This window comes from Paramisgurnus dabryanus, chromosome 18, assembly GCF_030506205.2.
Source record: "Paramisgurnus dabryanus chromosome 18, PD_genome_1.1, whole genome shotgun sequence".
NCBI classification, from domain to species: domain Eukaryota; kingdom Metazoa; phylum Chordata; class Actinopteri; order Cypriniformes; family Cobitidae; genus Paramisgurnus; species Paramisgurnus dabryanus.
Genome location: NC_133354.1, coordinates 12,449,774 through 12,467,695, shown reverse-complemented (window position 1 = coordinate 12,467,695; position 17,922 = coordinate 12,449,774). Strand labels below are relative to the sequence as shown.

At 35.7% G+C, this 17,922-nt stretch overlaps 1 protein-coding gene and 2 long non-coding RNA genes across 7 annotated transcripts in view; 1 reads left to right on the top strand and 2 right to left on the bottom strand.

The window, feature by feature from the left end:
• The window catches only part of rxraa (retinoid X receptor, alpha a), a 139,410-nt gene that overhangs the window by 32,016 nt on the left and 89,472 nt on the right, over nucleotides 1–17,922 (bottom strand). The gene's annotated exons all lie outside the window — the stretch shown is intronic.
• Nucleotides 14,641–16,068, top strand: LOC135721752 (uncharacterized). Its single transcript, XR_010521554.2, has 3 exons — nucleotides 14,641–15,043; nucleotides 15,474–15,531; nucleotides 15,934–16,068. It is a non-coding gene; the product is annotated as an uncharacterized lncRNA (long non-coding RNA).
• Nucleotides 15,988–17,499, bottom strand: LOC135721750 (uncharacterized). Its single transcript, XR_010521552.2, has 5 exons — nucleotides 17,283–17,499; nucleotides 16,655–16,748; nucleotides 16,423–16,556; nucleotides 16,239–16,340; nucleotides 15,988–16,128 (listed from the first exon to the last, which is right to left on the bottom strand). It is a non-coding gene; the product is annotated as an uncharacterized lncRNA (long non-coding RNA).

Here is a 17,922-nt window from a genome sequence, read left to right as displayed (position 1 = left end):
AGTTTGAAGGATTAAAAGTAAAAGAGTATGAAGATACTGAGATCAGTCCAGACCAGCTACTACTTCAATCCTGGCAGCAAAAGTATAATGCGAGACCTCATTCGAGAAGGTGCCCGTGCTGTCACATGATGTAGCTCTTGAACAGGATTTAAAGCATCTTGCGTGAAGAGTTTCCAAAAAGCTTTAAAAGGTCGCAAGAGGCGATGGTCACATGAAACCCATCTGTGGCCCGCTTACGTTAACGGCTTTACTTATACTCAATTTAGACTCACAAAAGCACGTCAATTCACCAAGGCTGCGAGTTGATGCGAATGTGTGAGACCGGCAGACTTGCTAGACTGCTTTGGTGAGTCAGCTTTGGACGTAGCCAGAGGACAGCGGACACAAATAGAAGACAGTAGCTTCATCTAACCAAGACACAAAGCTCAAACCCACAGTAAAATAACCGATCACATGACTACTGTTCACATGTAGTGCCCGACAAGAAATGGCAGGAATATTTTTCAGCACGGCTGTCAACAATTACAAAGCACCAGTATTTAACATATGTCTTAAGGTTTAAATCAAATCAGAAACTGAAAATGCAACAACTCGTACTGACATACAGATGCAATTTCATTTTAAAAGTAAAAAAAATGCATGAGATTCAAATCCACTCCTTGTGAATTAAAATAGCTATTTACAGTATTATTAGAGATTGTGTAAGTACTGTGACCCCAATCTGTTTTATAAAACAAAGTGATACCCTTGCATATGTAACTAATTTTACCCTCCATGTTACAGAGATCCCATGCATACCTGCTGATTTCTATTTGTGCACTTGTATGCTTAAGAAAAGCATAGCTGATGTATGTGATCTTATGACCCTACCACCACGTGCATGTCCTTACATGAGCCTGCACATTCCCCCTCTATGTGTACACACACATAAACACCATACATCACTACACTGATCACCACAACATGCCCATTATAGACAACTGTTGAGTCTAAACAAACTTCTGGACATACTGTACTGGACATGAACATGCAGTCTAGAGTAACGAATAGTTGCATGCATCACAAAAACATGGCGAGACAAAGATGCTGTATTCCAATATATTTAATATATATAATGTCCGAAAATGGACATGGAGAAACGCTGAAGAAAACAAAGCCTGTGGGGACCGTCAAAGCACGGCCGGGTCAAATGGGGAGATGTGTTAACAGTAAGTGAGCGAAGCCAAAAGGAGGCGTGTCAGTAAATCACACATCATGCAATACTTCATCCTGAAGCTGTCAATTTATGACAAAGTAAACATTTTTGTTTCTGATTTTCCAAGAAGCACCTTCAACATGCTCAAGTTACCCACCTACAAATTGTCTCTCGCACGCAACACGTGCAGACACATGCAGACACATGCAGAAGCAGCGGTTTCGTCTCTCAGACGCGCTAAAATGAGCCCGTTTGTCTCAGTTTCATACCTTCTTTTCGTCTGTTTCACTGCAAGTGAGTAGTTCCTGATTTCCTCTATCAGACCCAGAGGCTGAACTATCTGAGGATCTAAGTACAGCTATTTTCAACATGCAACCCAATCTGACCAAACTCTCTTCTCATAGTGTGTGCGCGTGTGTGATATGGAGGGATTAAAAGGTCTCGGATCTGTGACTGTAAATAGAATAATCCTCTCGCCCATACGCTCTTTTTTTGAGGGGTAGGGTGTCAGACGAGTGCCCCTTGTAAAAAGGGCACGGTCAGCCAGCCGTGCTGTAACATTCAAGCTGTGTTTGTGTGGGAGGGGGGTACAAGCGGACAACTGGTAGGGGTCAGGAGATCATTTTGTCCGAGTCTGTTGAATCTGGATATACAGTTTGTAGATACAGTAATTTTTATGTCTTAAAGATGCAAGCTAACATTTGTAAAGTGATGCACGACCAAAACCACTGAATTAATGAATAAATCTGTAATGGTAGACAATACATGGACCCACATAAAAATATAAATGATTCAAGTGCCACTGAATATAAACTTATCCAAAATTTATCCAAAAATGAAAATTCGGTCATTTACTCAACCCATTGTTTGTTTTGCTGAACACAAAGGAAGAAATTTTGAGCGGTGTTTGTAACTAAATCATTTTTGAGCACCGTTGACTTCACTAGTAGTATTTTGTCCTACTATAGAAGTCAATGGTGCTTCTGTTTCATTACAAATATCTTCCTTTGTGTCCAGCAAAATAAAGAAATGTATACAGCACATACAAAATACTTTTCAACGATAAGATTATGAAGATCTTGAGACAGTTCTTTGCTTTTATCCATCATCAAGTCTGTCCTGTGTGCCTCCTGGGTAATGAGAAGCCTTTATAGGCCATCCATTAGGACTAAAGCAGCTGATATCAATTAGTACTGATAGGGGGCAAGGTTTCTCTTTCAATACTGACAGATTTTAGGGGATCTCATGGCTTTCTATGCCATTTTGCACCTTAGTCATGTGTTCAATACTTATAACCTGTGTCATTTAACTTTATTTATTATGACTCAACTTGTATACTTAAATGTTCTGATTTCTTTCTATGAATTCAATATTTGGTTTGATGGCTACATCTGGTGGAAATTTTGTGTCAATAGAACACTTATAGATCCCCTTACTGACAAAAATGCTGATGTGTCAAATACGTATTTCCCCATTGCATATAATTTATACAACAACATGAGGATGAGTAAATGATGACAGAATTTTCATTTTTGGGTGAACTATCCCTTTAATGTTTGACACTGTTACACACGCACGTAATGATTGCTTTGTCACATGCGCTGAACCAACAGCCAAACACGCATGATGAGAGAGACACAAAAAAGTAAAGAGTCAGCATGGGTGTCTGGAATGAGAAAGTTAACATGGTCAGACGGTATTGACTTAGTGAACAGAACAGGAGCTATGACCTTACAAATGTACTTGAGGATGATATAACAGATCTGAGAGTCAGATAGCGCAGGGCCTGAAATAAAGCATGGGCCCAATTTGAATCATTCTTACAAGTTCTGTGCGTATAATGTGAGAAACATGCAACTTTTGTAGGACAGATTAGTAAAATATCAGATTAAAAATAAAAATCTAAGAATTATTAAAAAAATATTTTAAGAATTTCAAGCCCAGTAGTGTTAAATTTCTCTTGTTACAACACTGATACGCTGTCATATATTCAATCTCAAATCCAATTTTCAACACCAGTCAATCAAATCCGTCAGCCATAGTGATAAACCACACGCTTATGTTTCCAACATTTATATTTGGGTCAGTGACAAAAAAACTATTTGGCAAGATGAGAAATAAATAAAAAAACGTTTAAAAGCACGCATCAGGTTTATTTCAATGCACATAGTGTATTTATGTTAATTGTATGCATTAAAAAAATTACATTGCACCATTTTTATTAAAATTAAGACTGAATGGACCTGAAAATGTCAAATTGTGTAACCGCCAATTGTGCCAAAGAATGAGAAATATTAAATATTTTATCCACCTTGATGGCATGTAATCGTAGGATCATAAAAAAATAATTTTATAATAATTATAATTTTATTAGTTATTTCTAAATGTACATTTTAATGCGTTTTTGTAATATTTGTCCTGACATATGCTGAAAACAGCTCTGTTTTCTAAATAATCTTTGACAAATTATGTAAAAATGTATGAAAAAAAAATCATATTACAGTAAACTAGATGATTATATTTTATTCCACATTTTTTATGAATATATTTATATTTTCATTAAAAAAATACTAGTTACACAAATTGACACAGACCGGTTATACCACATTGACATTTTTGCAATTATCCCCCAAATATTCTGTCAAAATGAAATAAAACCAGAAATTTTAGACTTTAGAATTTATTTTGAAATTTTAACCCTTTTACATTTAATTGAACCATACGGACACAAAATAATTAACATCACGTCATCCCTCTCCTAATCGAAAAGCTCAGAAAGTTTGGTTCTCCATGGACCTGCAAGTCTACAACTTAGTCAAGGTACAAAATCTCCTTTCTTTAGAAAAGGCACATGGAGTCCCGGCAGGAACAGACAGTGTGCTCCCGGCGTAAGTAGATTTGGGCTATATGTTATCCTCTGACATTTTTAATGTAGCACAGGGAGACATATACGCTCCTCACAAATGGATATATATTTATGTGATGTGATACAGGTAAATGAATACTTGGCAAGGTGCAGTCTGTGTACATCATTCCAAATAACTTTTTATAAACACAGAGACTATAAACATAAATCTGGGACCTTAAAAGAGCTTAGCTGATCCTGCCAAGCCGAAAAAACCATCTTCTTTCTAAAGGACACTTCAAAGGGTAACCGAAATCCTCACGTTCTGTTCTCACCATGAGAAAACAACTGCAACTAACTGAAACGGACTCACTAAGAATGAAAGCACAGAAGTAAAAATATTGAGCATTTAAGTTACCATGTTAAGTATACTTGACTTAGTTATTTGTGTATTGCTTTGATTTATGACAAGGTACCACATTGTGTCACTTTCCACCTCTTTAACCATGGTAAAAACACTGTAACGCATTACCTCGTTTACCTTATTGCGTTTATAAAAACAATATAATAAAAGACTTAAATGTTTAACAAATAATAAATAATTGTATTCTTATTTTAAATAATATGTCACTTAAGCTCATGCATTCAAATTTTAAGGAGGGATTAGGTTGCAAACTCAGTTGAGTTGACGCATGTTCACATCTGATCATATATCACCAAACCAGTGAGATCCAGCACGATCAAATTGACAAAACTAAAATTTATTTTTGTACACATGTTGAAATAAATCACTATTAAAGAAAGACATTGGTTTGTTTAAACAGTACACCCAAAGGCCGTGTCACCTGTCATCATGACAAACCCCAATCCAGCTTGTATGGGATGTGTATATCACCACGTGAAAAAGATTCACTGATAGCAATGACACTATCTTCATCTTAAACCACTGCAGGGCAACAGGGCGATCCTCTTGCCCTGATAACCCACGCGACATTTCACCTTTGACCCTTCACATCCATTACTCATCCTGAGTGTGATCTAATGAAGACTGCTGTCACTGCAGTTGAAGACACAGTTGGAGTCGCCCCTGTGGACATAGCTGTCAGTAGCGGTAAGATGCTCCTGTTTTGTTTCAGACAGTGTCGATCTGTTCGGGGTTGCCGAAAGCACATCCGACACTAAAATTACTGTTCACCTGATAAGATCAACCTGAATTTATTTATGTGTGTAAACTATATGTAAAGTTCTTGTAGCTCAATAGAACTGTGTCAGTGGTGCAAGTCATGTGTTCGATTCTAAGGAAACACATAATGATAAAAACTACAAAAGTGGCACCGTAAATCCAGGCTAAAAACATCGCCAAATGCATATACTTATTGATGAAAATTTACTTAATCGCCCCTTTAGTCAAATACATTAGTAAAGTTTTATTAAAATTGGTATGCATGCTGCATTGTTTTTGGAAAGAATTTAGCACATGGACAAAGCTTGCCAAGTCAAGGCCCATGGAGATCAGCAATTCAAATAAAACAAAATATAAATAACTGATTAAGTGTAGCACATAAGCTACATTTCTTGTGAACTGCTTGTTTTTTTATGCATTTCTGTATATTAGAGAATAAACCCCATATTCCATGATATGTTGTAGTTTGCCAACATTATACAACTATGCTCGACACACATCACTATTGGCCACTACATGGCTACTACTGCATGCATGTACTGTATTGTGCTAAAGTCTTTGTTTAGCAAGGTTTTAATAAAAATTTAATTTTAAAAAAATTTCAGAAAAAAGACAAAAGTTAGTATTTAGTGTGACCTTAGGGTTTCATCTATTTAGACTTAAGAGAGGAGATCACAACATATAGATTTCCAGTATTTTCTGGTTGTAGGGGTGAGCGGGGCACAAACTAACGAGGTTAATTGTAACGCAGCCACTTTACATTTTTAGTTACTTTACATATAAAGCAATCTGTGATTTTGGTCTTTTTCTCTTAGTGTCAGAAGATGATCTCCTGTGAATTTGTGAAAAGTTTTTATGTCTTTTGGTTAGGGCTAGGCGAATTGTCCCCCTAAAAAAATCTGTACATTTTTTTAAATAAAAAAATTCGATTTACGATCCGATTAGATTTTTTCCCCCGCCCCCATTTAAAACAAAATAATTGCAAACTGTACATATATTTAAAAAATATATATTTATTACATTTAATTAAAATGCATCAACATGAAATTTACGTAAATCCAAACCAACTCTACACGACTGAAGTCGAAGAGCATTTTTTTTGCAAGGAGCTGCTCTCTTTCGCCAGCTGTTTTCGCCATATTGTTTGTGTATGCATGCGCTGCCCCGCAGGGAGTATGCTACGGAAACCCTGAAGTAAGATTTGGCGAATGCAAAAATGTATGTACTGTGCTATACTGCAGAGGGGGAGAAAAAAATCTAAAAACAAAAAAATACGATTTTTTTGAACATATGAATCGATTTGACCTACCAACTTGCTTTTAAAATCAAATTGATTTTTTTCCCAGCCCTACTTTTGGTTAAAATATTGAACAAAGAGTATTCTAAAAAAAGTACATTACTTTATCTATGTTTTTTCGATTTCTGCGTTGAGCATTTAAGTCACCAAATCCAACCTTATATTATTTTATTCACTGTATTGTTACCTAAAACATGACACAATTTTTTTGAAACATGTCAGCAACTCCTAGTAACTGTTAGCTGGGATTGAAAACATTTTTACACAGCGGGGTTAGTTGTCACACAGTGTTACAACTAAGCCTCCAGTATAGAATGATAATTAAATGAAAACAATGTAAATACTATTCTTGAAAATGTTGTTAATACAATATCAGCGGAAATAACTCACAATTATCATTTTTTTTTATCTTAATCAAAAAAATCTATTTATATGCATTGATGCTTAATACAAAGATGGTTAGATGAAGGATCATGGATGGACGAATGTGTGGATACATTTCTTTTATAGGCAGATATATAAACAATATCCTCCTTTAGTATATAGACATAATTTTATTGAATTATTTGTGTGTTTTCTAGCAGGTGTTACAACAAACCCTCTGTTTGTTACAATTGCACTTCTGTCACTTTTGGTGTAATTGTACAATAACGGTAGGTCTCAAACAAACTTTAAGTGTTTATTTGTAGCAGAGATGTGTGTTTTGATTGTGTAAAAAATATGAATCTAACTTAAATATTTTTTGAATGATAGAGCCAAACTCAAAAAGCGTAAGGTTGTGCCCCCCTCTTCCCTATTCTCAAAAAAAGACTGAGAAATAATTGGTCATATGGTCACTATACCTTTGCAAAAACAACAAATCTAATAATTAAAACTGTATAATTTACTGTGTATAATATACTTTAAAAACATGTAGTATTGCACAACCTAAACTTAAACCTGCATGACTCACCCTTTTTAAAAGGCATTTTTGGAATTCTGATAGATCTGCGTCTTTCAGGACTGATGATGTTTTTGTGTATACAGAGTACAGACACACACGCGCGCACACACATGCGCGCAAGCACATTCTCCAGAAACCTGTCGCTCACCACAGGTATGGATAAGATGGATGATACATCTGGTACTAAGTGCTGTTCCTCTCCAAAGCAAACATACCATCAAATCCTCTTCTAATCAATACTCACACACCTACAGTACAAGAAAGCACTAACCAATCACAATCTTCCATTCCATTACACTCCAGCCTTGGATCAAGCCGAAGACAGATAGGCAGATTTTTTTATCCGCTGTTCTGCGCTGTCTGGCTCCTGTGTCCCGCTGAACCGTGCATGATGTCTGAGCTCTGGCAGACAGTTCTGGGCCAAGAGAGATTATGACCGTAGAGCCGTTTTCTCTGAAGACATTTTGTATGGTGGAATAATTGCCCAGAGCAGAAACAGCTGTCAGGATGCAGCTCTTACTAATCTCTGACAGTGTGGTTAATCAGATCACTTGGGCCTTTGTGTTTGCAACAACTGCCATGTGCTTGTATTGTTAAACCTCTATCAACAAATGGATTTTTTTGTGAAAGAATTTGGTTTTGTCAATATTTAAGAAATAAAAGATAGAAAAGTATATTTTCTTCCCAAATCTTAAGTGCCTTGAAATGCACAGCTTTGTTCGAAGCATTGACAATTTCCACTAAAAGAGTTTATAGTTATCCTTAAAGGGTAACATTTTCATACAAAAAGCGAAATATATACAGTACCGTACAAAAGTATTAGGCCACCATCATCAGCTTTGTTGTTTTAGCAAAGTTTTAATGTCCATCCATATTGATTTTTCGATCTTTTTTAGGATACAAACATAAATACAGGAAATATGTAAACACAATTAAAAACAATTTTTTTTAGAACTAAATGTCTTTTTCAGGTATCAAACTGAGAAATAATTATATATAATCACTATACAATTGCAAAACAACAAATCTAATGGTAGCATGGTGGCTTAAGACTTTTGCACAGTTGGGGAGAGCGGGGCACAACCTAACGCTTTTTGGTTTTGGCTCAATCATACAAAAAATATTTAAGTTTCATTAATTATATTTTTACACAAGCAACACACACATCCTTGCTACAAATGAACATTTGAAGTTTGTTTTTAGTACTTACATTCCTTTACAATTACACCAAACGTGACAGAAGTGCAAACGTTACAACTTACCCCATAGGTGGGGTTAATTGTAACATGCAGGGGGTTAGTTGTAACACTTGCTAAAAATATAAGTTTGCAGGCAAATATTTCAATACTATTTTGTCTATATACTTGAAGTGGATATTGTCTATATATCTGTCAATAATAGACAGGTATCCACACTGTATTGATTCATCCAGCCCTTTTGATTCATCCAGCCCTTCTAACAATAATTCAATTATAAATGGATACAAATGTCTAAATATGTGAGAAAAAGCGGCACAATTATGACAAAACCTTTTTTTATATGTGACCCAGTCTGTAAAATCATACTACAGTTTAAAAATCAAATTCTGAGATAATAAGCATCAAAGTCTGATTTTAGCCATTCATTTCATTATGATTTCAATCTTTGACGTGACCTTATTCAATCAATATTAAAGATATGAACAAAAATACATTTGAGACATGATTTTTGATAAGACAGGCACATTTATTTTGGTTGGCAGGCCGGCAATCTTTCGTGTGTAGCCTATTTAAAACGTTGTAACAAGGTTTTAAGTGCTGAGGGGTTAGTTGTAACACAGTGCTACAATTAACCCCACTAGGTCAAAAAATATTTTCATGCCCACCAAAAAAGTTGCTAAGACCAGCAGACATATTTCAAAACGATGCTATGTTTTAGTCAATTAGAAATTAGAAACTGAGGTCTGAATAAAACCATGATCAGTCTAAATTTAAAGCTTTCAAAGTTAATATGGACCCTGCTCACAAGAGGCCAAAAAACTTACTTACAGTAGTTTAGAGGACATGAACTTTATAAGAACCTAACCTTACATAGCAAAAGCGCAAGTATTTAAAAAAACAATAAGCGAAGGACCCTGTCATTGAGCTTGTCTAATAATGCTGTGTCTAAGGTTTTACTAGTGAAATAGACCAAAAAGCTAAAAAATATTGTAAAGTTTGAGAACGACTGACATTGTGTATTGAGTATCAAGGTTGAAAGGAAGCAATTAGTAGGCAAAAATGTCTTTTCACATGGGTTCTTCACAGCACCTGAGAATACAGAGAGAGTTCATGGTTAAACTAAAAGCAAATGTGTATTGTGTATCTCTCCACACTTAGCAAATGTCTTTTGTGCACCAGCGTTTAAATCACCTTTTCTGCCTCTTTATAAAATCCTCTGCCAGCTGAGCCCATTTAAAAACATTTAAAAACACTTGTTATTAAAAGTCGCCTCTCATCCAATCAGTAGCCATGAATGTGAAGTGTGTTTTAAGAGCAGTTAAGTCTTGCTGTATTGAATAGAGTACAGGATACATGAACTCAGGTTGGCTGATAAGTGTCCATTTAAATGCATTATGTGCCAAACAAACCAATCCGTCAGAATCACTTTTGAGCCTTTTACAGTGGTGTTTGCTCCATGTCAAGCACCTCTATTATTATTGGGTAAAGATAAAAGAAATGTATATCCATGGACCAAAAAACAAGACACGGGGGATTGGCTCCTTTGGCTTTGCAACCATCCAAAACAAGCTAGCAACCATATACATACTGTATGCTTGGATATTTAACCCAAGGTTGGATAAAACATGAATAAACCAAACCATTGGGTCAAATTAACCTAAAAAAGTCCATATTTGAAACAATCCAGCATTTTGTGCTAAAACAATCCAACAAAGGTTCATTTCAACCCAATGACTAAGTTTATCCATATTACAGCCATTATAAATGTTTTTGTTACTTGACCAGTAAGGAAAGGCTGTGAGAGTGAAGTGAAGCACGCAGTGAAGTGGTTAAAACAAGGCCTGCGAGTGACACAGACTTGAAATATGATCAGCTGCTTTTTACTTTTGTTCTTTCTTCCCACAAATCTTGAGATCACATCTGAAAGTGAAACAACAAAGCAGACATATTTTCTTCATTAGAGGCCCTGTGAAAGCATCTCAGTCAAGGCCAGAGTTTGGATTCTGGCAGCCACCGGCTTCACAGAGCTGAGAAAATACTTTCCTGAAAAGACTCTTGGGTTCTCAGATACCATGTTTTGCGCCCGATGCAAATTAATTAGCGCCTGCGTCTGACTATTTTCTCTCTTAAATTTTTAAAACCAGCCTGCAAGTTAGAAGTCATCATGCATGTTAAGTATACGAATTGCATAAATTTGCATTATATTATTTCCAAATTTGCCACATAAAGTCTAGGTTGTACAATGAAGCAGTAAATGTCCGCCTGGTTGATCAAACTGACCGAGCCTAGGGTCACGGCTTATTACATACACACAAGTGGCATCACGGATCACGGGATCAAGCAGCTGATAGCTTTTGTTTTTTGACATTAAAAACAACATTTGACCATGTTCCCACTACAGTTACATCACTGCCCATTTGTATCAATCACATCCACAACCTTCTGCTAACTCATGCAATGTGTGCAGACCTCAGACTATCATTAGTAGCATGCAGTGCAGCACACTTCCCGCAATGACTTTTATACTAAGAGTGGAAAAGTTCAAATCAAGTTCTGGCACGCGTTTAAGCCTCAGTGACGGTGTATGAATGTAGCCGATTCAATCCTCCGGCTCACTTAAAATTATTACTTTATCGTTTGCAAATAAAGGAACACACATATACTGTGTGGAGTCACACAAACCGATTAGGTCTAATAAATAAGTTTATATCACTTGTATTTTACCTGCATGACTCGGAAATGCAAGCATATAAAGAGCTAAAAAGCAAAAACCCTCTAAGTGCATCTGGCAAGTTTTCTTGTAACTTAGCATTTTTTATCAAACTCGTAATGAATTCTGCCTGCAAACTGGTATTTCTGGTATAACCTCCTCATATTCACTGCTAGAAACGTCTGACTGTAAACAATAATAACTTCAGGTCTTTCAATACTGTAAAAACTCAGAGCTACTGTAAGCCACTTTTGTATGGGAATTCAAACTGAACCACTGAGAGCAGGCAATTTTGCAGACAATTTTATGCAAACTTACAATGCATTTAATCTGTACTTTTAAGTATCCCTAAGAATCAAACCCATGACTTTTGTGTTGCTAATGCAATGCTCTTTCATTTAAGCCACAGCAATGCTGTTGTGCTGATGAAAAATCCAGATGACAGCATTTTTGTCTATGTTTATGTTTCTGAATCACATCGGACGTCACTGTGAGTTGACTCACCAACCTCCCAAAGTAAAAGCACTTGATCGTTTCACAAGAAATGGGTATTGAACAAAACAAATTGAAAAATCAACAAAAGCTACAATTAAACTTAAAAACAAATAGGCATTGTACGGGTTTTTCAGCTCCATGTTTGGCCTTTAAAATGGGTACATGCTGCTGTAAAACTGTTCACCGCATTTTTTTTCACACCAAACTAAGCACACAGCAAACCAGACAATATGGCATAGACCAGTAATTCTTAAAGTGGGGTCCGCGGACCACTAGTGGTCCGCCAAACCCCCCCAGTGGTCCGCCAAAAGATGACCTAAACTAGGCAAGTGTTTATACAATCGTCACTTATTTAAGTAGATTTTTAATGTACTTGCGAAACTGTGATATCAGTTTTTGCCATTCTGTTTTAATAACGTAAAAATGGATCGGTGGCTAAACCAAAGAGGAGTCAAAAGAAAAGATCAAGCGTCAACTGAAAGCAGCTAAAATCCACAGATCTATTAGTTTTGTAATGTACTAGTTTTTGTTTCATGTGTACAATCCCTGTAATTTTAGTGATTTTGGACATTAAGGGGAACATTTTTTTTCAGCATTTTATTGTTACCATAGTTACAACCATAGACTTCATATACCCTCCACCTCAGTTTTAATCTAATGGCTCTTTGGAATGACATTAAGTGGGACCTAGGCTGTTATAGTATGTTTATGTGCAGTTTGTTGTTCATATTAAGCTGCAACTCATTTCACATTTACTTTTTCAAATGAAATAAAATTCATACTGTATAATAATTTCTGAACATAGCATTGCATTTGTGTTTAAAAAATTAGTTTGTGACTTGAAACAGTTCCAAATTAAATTTAAATTTAGCTTATCCTTCATATTTGGTTGTTTTTTGGGGGCGTGTTAGAGTGGGATTCTGTTAGGTGGTCCTCAGAAAAAAATTGGAAGATAAAGTGGTCCTTGGGCTGAAAAAGTTTGAGAAACACTGGTATAGACACATGATATTATGAAACTTGAAGTCTCTAAAAATGACATAGGTTTAAAAAAACAAGTAATTAATAAAAAATAAACATGGAAAAAATATTTATCCTTTTGGGTCAAAAAAGTATAATGCAAAAGTAGATTTTTGTCAGAGTTTCACTTTTATGACACTATGAAGGAGCTAGGGCTGTCAAGATTATGACATTTAGCTGACGGGAAAAATTGCCTGTTTTAGGACTTTGACGATTGTCTTTTTTATTGCTTTGACATTTAATTCTCATACATTTTTTTTGTTTGTTCATGAAATAATCTTTCAAAAACTGAAAATTCTTCATAAGAAATAAACACAATAAAGTGTTTGAAAAATAACGAAAAATAAAAATGCAAATAACAAAAACTGACTATACCAGAAAAGGCCCTAAACAGTAGCCAATCTGCAATCTGATACTGTCTGCAGCTCCCCCTTGTGTTTTTTAAGAGATGTGCAATCATTGCGGTGATCTGAAATCATCGCGATGAGGTCAAACAATTGCGATGAGACTAATTTAATCATTGTGACAGCCCTATTAGGGACACAACAATCTGCACTGTTTATACATCCAAGAGAAGAAACAACTAAATAATTCACCTGACATCATTTAAATGTGCACGTATGTGACCCATTCTCGGAGATTCAGGCTAAAATCTCAATCTTTTATGAGATTAGGAGTATCAAAGTTGATCACACAGTCAATATTACAGATATTCAGGTTATATTTTCACAAAACGTTCTTTACATTATGTAGGAGGGTTTTATGTGGAAAACATTAAATCCCTAAAAACGACTTTAGCTTGTTTTTCATAGACTGGATCACATGTGTGAACACATTTAAAAATTCTGTCTGTGCGAGTGTAAGTGTATTGAGCGAGTGTAAGGGTGGTCTGTTTGAGATCTTCAGAGGTTAAATACAGAGGGACCGAGTCACAACCCTGTTCCACCCTGCTGGGCCTCAAAACAGCCAGTCAACCGAGTGCTAAACGTAAGTGACAAATGCCGTGTGACTTAAATCATTTTCCATCAGACAAGCCTCTGAACCTCATGACTGCTGCCCTTAGCCAGCAGCTCAAGAGACAGAGAGAGGAAGAGAGAGAGAGAGAGAGAGAGAGAGAGAGAGCAAAGTAATATTGATGGGCCGTTATAAAGATATGAGAGGCTCAAATGCAAAAGCCGCTAAACACCGCCTCCGTCAAATATAAGATAATAATATTTTTTCCTGTGATTTCCCGTATTTTACCATTCTCTCCCTCCATAATCCCGTTTAAATAATTTCCTGTATTTCTCCGGTATTTTTAAACTTTCTATAAAAAATGGGGGGTTGATGTTGGGGTTCAGAAAATTCCCCTTATTTTCTAATCCAAATGTTGACAGGTATGTGCATTAATTTTTTAATTGTAAAAGGTATATTTACCAAATAAATTAGGATATTGGCTGAATTTTTAAACCGTTTGCTTTAATTCATAAAGGACAAAAGGACATGATGAGAGACTGGAGATTGTATTAGAAGTGTAGACTTTTACATGTACTTAGAGGGTTTTGCAGCTAACGACAGTCAAATTTGTTAAATACCAATTAACTTAACTGAGATTTGTGAAAATCTGACAGTTTATATCACCGACTAATAAATTTTCATTGCCTTTAAAGAGCACCAATTATGCTAATAAATGAGCATGTTAGCACGTTATTGTAATATCCCATAGTACATACATGTTATTAAAACTTGAACTAATGCACTGTGAGTCTTATAAATTGCTTACATACCTCACCGATTTCCCACTGTCTGGAAAACGCTCGGTTTAGTTCCTGTCTCCGCCTCCCAAAATGTCTAGTGTATTCGGATTGGTCAGATGACTACTCAACTGTTATTGGTCAACTGGGTTCGGCGTGTGTTTGAAAGGTTACGCCCCTGACTACGCGTGGGTTTTCCGGTTCTGACTGAGAGTCACAGGCAACGTAAACAAGCGCTATATTTCTCTATAAACGATGGTGTCTGTACTGCCTTACCACTTCAAGCTCGATCCAGAGAGTTCAGACGGCGTTACGATATAAACGATCTCCGTCAATTAACGCGATTGGATTTAACTTTTTTAGGTGTCCTTAGCTCTGCCAGAATGCTAAACGAAGACGAAAATGTGTTGCAAAGACATCCAAAAGGTAATTATAACGTACTACATTACTTTGCAAACTATATGGAAACACCAAATGTAGCACATAGAAAGTATTTTTTGAAATGATTATAAAACTATTTCACTTATTAACATTATTTACTATAGTAAACTTTATTAAAAAAGCCTGCTTACATACTATATTACTGTGCAAACTATATGGAAACACCAAATGTAGCACATAGAAAGTATTTGTTGAAATGATTATAAAACTATTTCATTTGTTAACATTATTTTACTATAGTAAACTGTATTATAAAAGACTGTTTACATACTATATCACTGTGCAAACTATATGGAAACACCAAATGTAGCACAAAGAAAGTATTAATTGAAATGAATGTTCTACATTATTTCACTATGGGAAACTTTATTATGAAAAACTGCTTACTTATAAGTGCTATGTTTTTACTTATTAGGTTTTAAGGAGAATGCAACAGGTTCCAGGGCCTCTTACCTGCGTGATTCATCATCCAGGTTTTGCACAAATTGTCTAAATCCCTACACACAGAACATTTATTGTACCGACTATAAGCCTTTGAGGTGCAGGACTAGATTAAGTTTTATTACATTTTTAAACCAATAACACTAAAGTATCATTATAGTAACAAAATACCCAAAAGAACAAAAGATGTAACTTTAAAGAAAATATAATAGTCAGTCAAAAGTTTTATTTATTTATTACAAATATATATTTAAATGTTAAACAATATACAAATAAACATACTTTAGTAACCATATTGTGCTCTTCTTTCAAAAATTTTTCAATTCATTTCTTACAGCTATCTATTCAGATAAATGGCATATCAAAGCTTTGTCAGCTGGTGCTATTTAAGACGACACTATAAGGTTATCATCCTGTCGTGTGTTGTTCTCCAGATACGCTTGGAGCTTCCTGATCAGATCGGTCACAATTTTGGCTTTCGATGACCCCTGCACTGAAGATGGCATGCAATCACGTCCTCCTTTGAAGGTCTCTCAAACTGTGATGCCAGGTCCATTGGAATCGGGGTTTCCTTCAGCTTATCTTCAAATACCTCATCAAACACAAGCCTGATCACATCCTCCACATAACTGTAGAAATATTGCAGTCAATAAATCTTTTGTTTTGATCATTTATTTCCCTGCTTCATACATTAAGTTTTTAATTATGAATGTATTTGAAATAAAACATTACTGCTTACGGTATGTCACTTGTGTGTTTTGGGAACATAGCCTTGTACTTTCCCTCCTGCTTTTGTTACGGCTTGGTGACATTGTAATGGATGGCTGCAAGGTACAAATACCTGTAAAATATAAACAAGCAATTAATTTATTGTAAAAGTAAATACTACTTTATTTAACAAAGTTACTAAAATACTTATATACCTGCACAGCATTCCAATAAATGAGAAAATCAAAAATTTTTTGCTGCAAATCTGAAATCTCAGGCTACGGACGGCAAAGGCATCCACTGATGATGGTGATGGAAACATTGTGAAACGATGCTACTGCCTTGGTTCCTATGATTATGCAGAGAAAAAAAACTTTGTCATCATCAGTTATACATCTAAGACTGGTAGTGGTTTCACTAGCTAAATACATCATGTGTGTTACACACCTTTGCTCCTCATATGCCAGTCTGACTCCTTGTACTGTGTGTTATGATGTTGCATGTTTGCATACAGTGTAGAAGGATGTGTCCAGCTGCGAATCTAAGATATAGACAAATAAAACAAACATGTATTCAGTCAAAAAGACATATTATAACAATAGAGTACCATGACTGTAAATCGTTAGGCTATTCATTAAAACGTTAATGTATTACATATTCCATGGCCCAACATTAGCAACACACATTACGTGTTTACTTCGTTTCAAAATCTAAGAAAGCTTCAAGTAAATACAACAGTAAAATACATATAACTTTAAACAAATCATCTGTACTTAGAGTTTCTTGAGTTTGATCATGAGAACAAATTTTACTGGTAACAGTTTAGCTGGCATTTGTATTTGTATTTAGCTTAGCAACTTAGCAAGTTTGTAAACATGTCTAAACCAACATCGATAAAAAAAACGATAGTCTGCATAATTCAACATACACGTGTGTAAATATGGTACGTTGTTTATGAAATACAGTATTACAACACAAAACAATTAGCTTGCAAGCTTAGCTCTACACGCACATTATGTTAATCTCCAGTTACGTAACGTACAGTAAAAGGCAAATAATAAACGTGAATACTTACAGCCTGTGATCCAGAAGTGCACAGTAATCCAACTTTCAAGAGGAGACCTCGCGCAAATCCAGCTTTGGTTCATGAGAAGCAGTTATTGTGAAAACTCCGTGAACAACTTCTGACTGGATTTTTCCGGAACCGTATTAAACATGATGTCCTCTGTGTAAGTCCATAAAGTGCTATTTTGCCCTCGCATCTAAAGAGACAGCGTCTACTCGAGAGATTTAATTGCTTAAACAATGAAACAAGAGTTTGCAAACAGAGTAAAAGCAGGGACTCCCAACCTCCGCCATTTTAGCTCTCTTCTGACTCGGCGCTCCCCACCCTCGTCTTTGAGGGCGTACCCAAGCAAAGCAGAGAGGGCTGAACTATGATAATGTTGGTCTTATCTACGTCACTAATCCCAGGAAGTAAACTGTTGCCTACAATCCGAGTGTTTTTTGTAGTCCTCGAACGTTAGAGACGATAACTCGCGTCATCGTTTTCTTTGAGGTATGTACTTTTTGAATATCGTTAGCATGTACTAATGCACACTTACACACAAAAGGATGTTTAAAAACGTGTATCCCATAATAGGTGCTCTTTAAAGTGAAATTATGAAAAAATTATGAAAAATTTACAAGAAAATAGACGCTGAGGGTTTTGCATC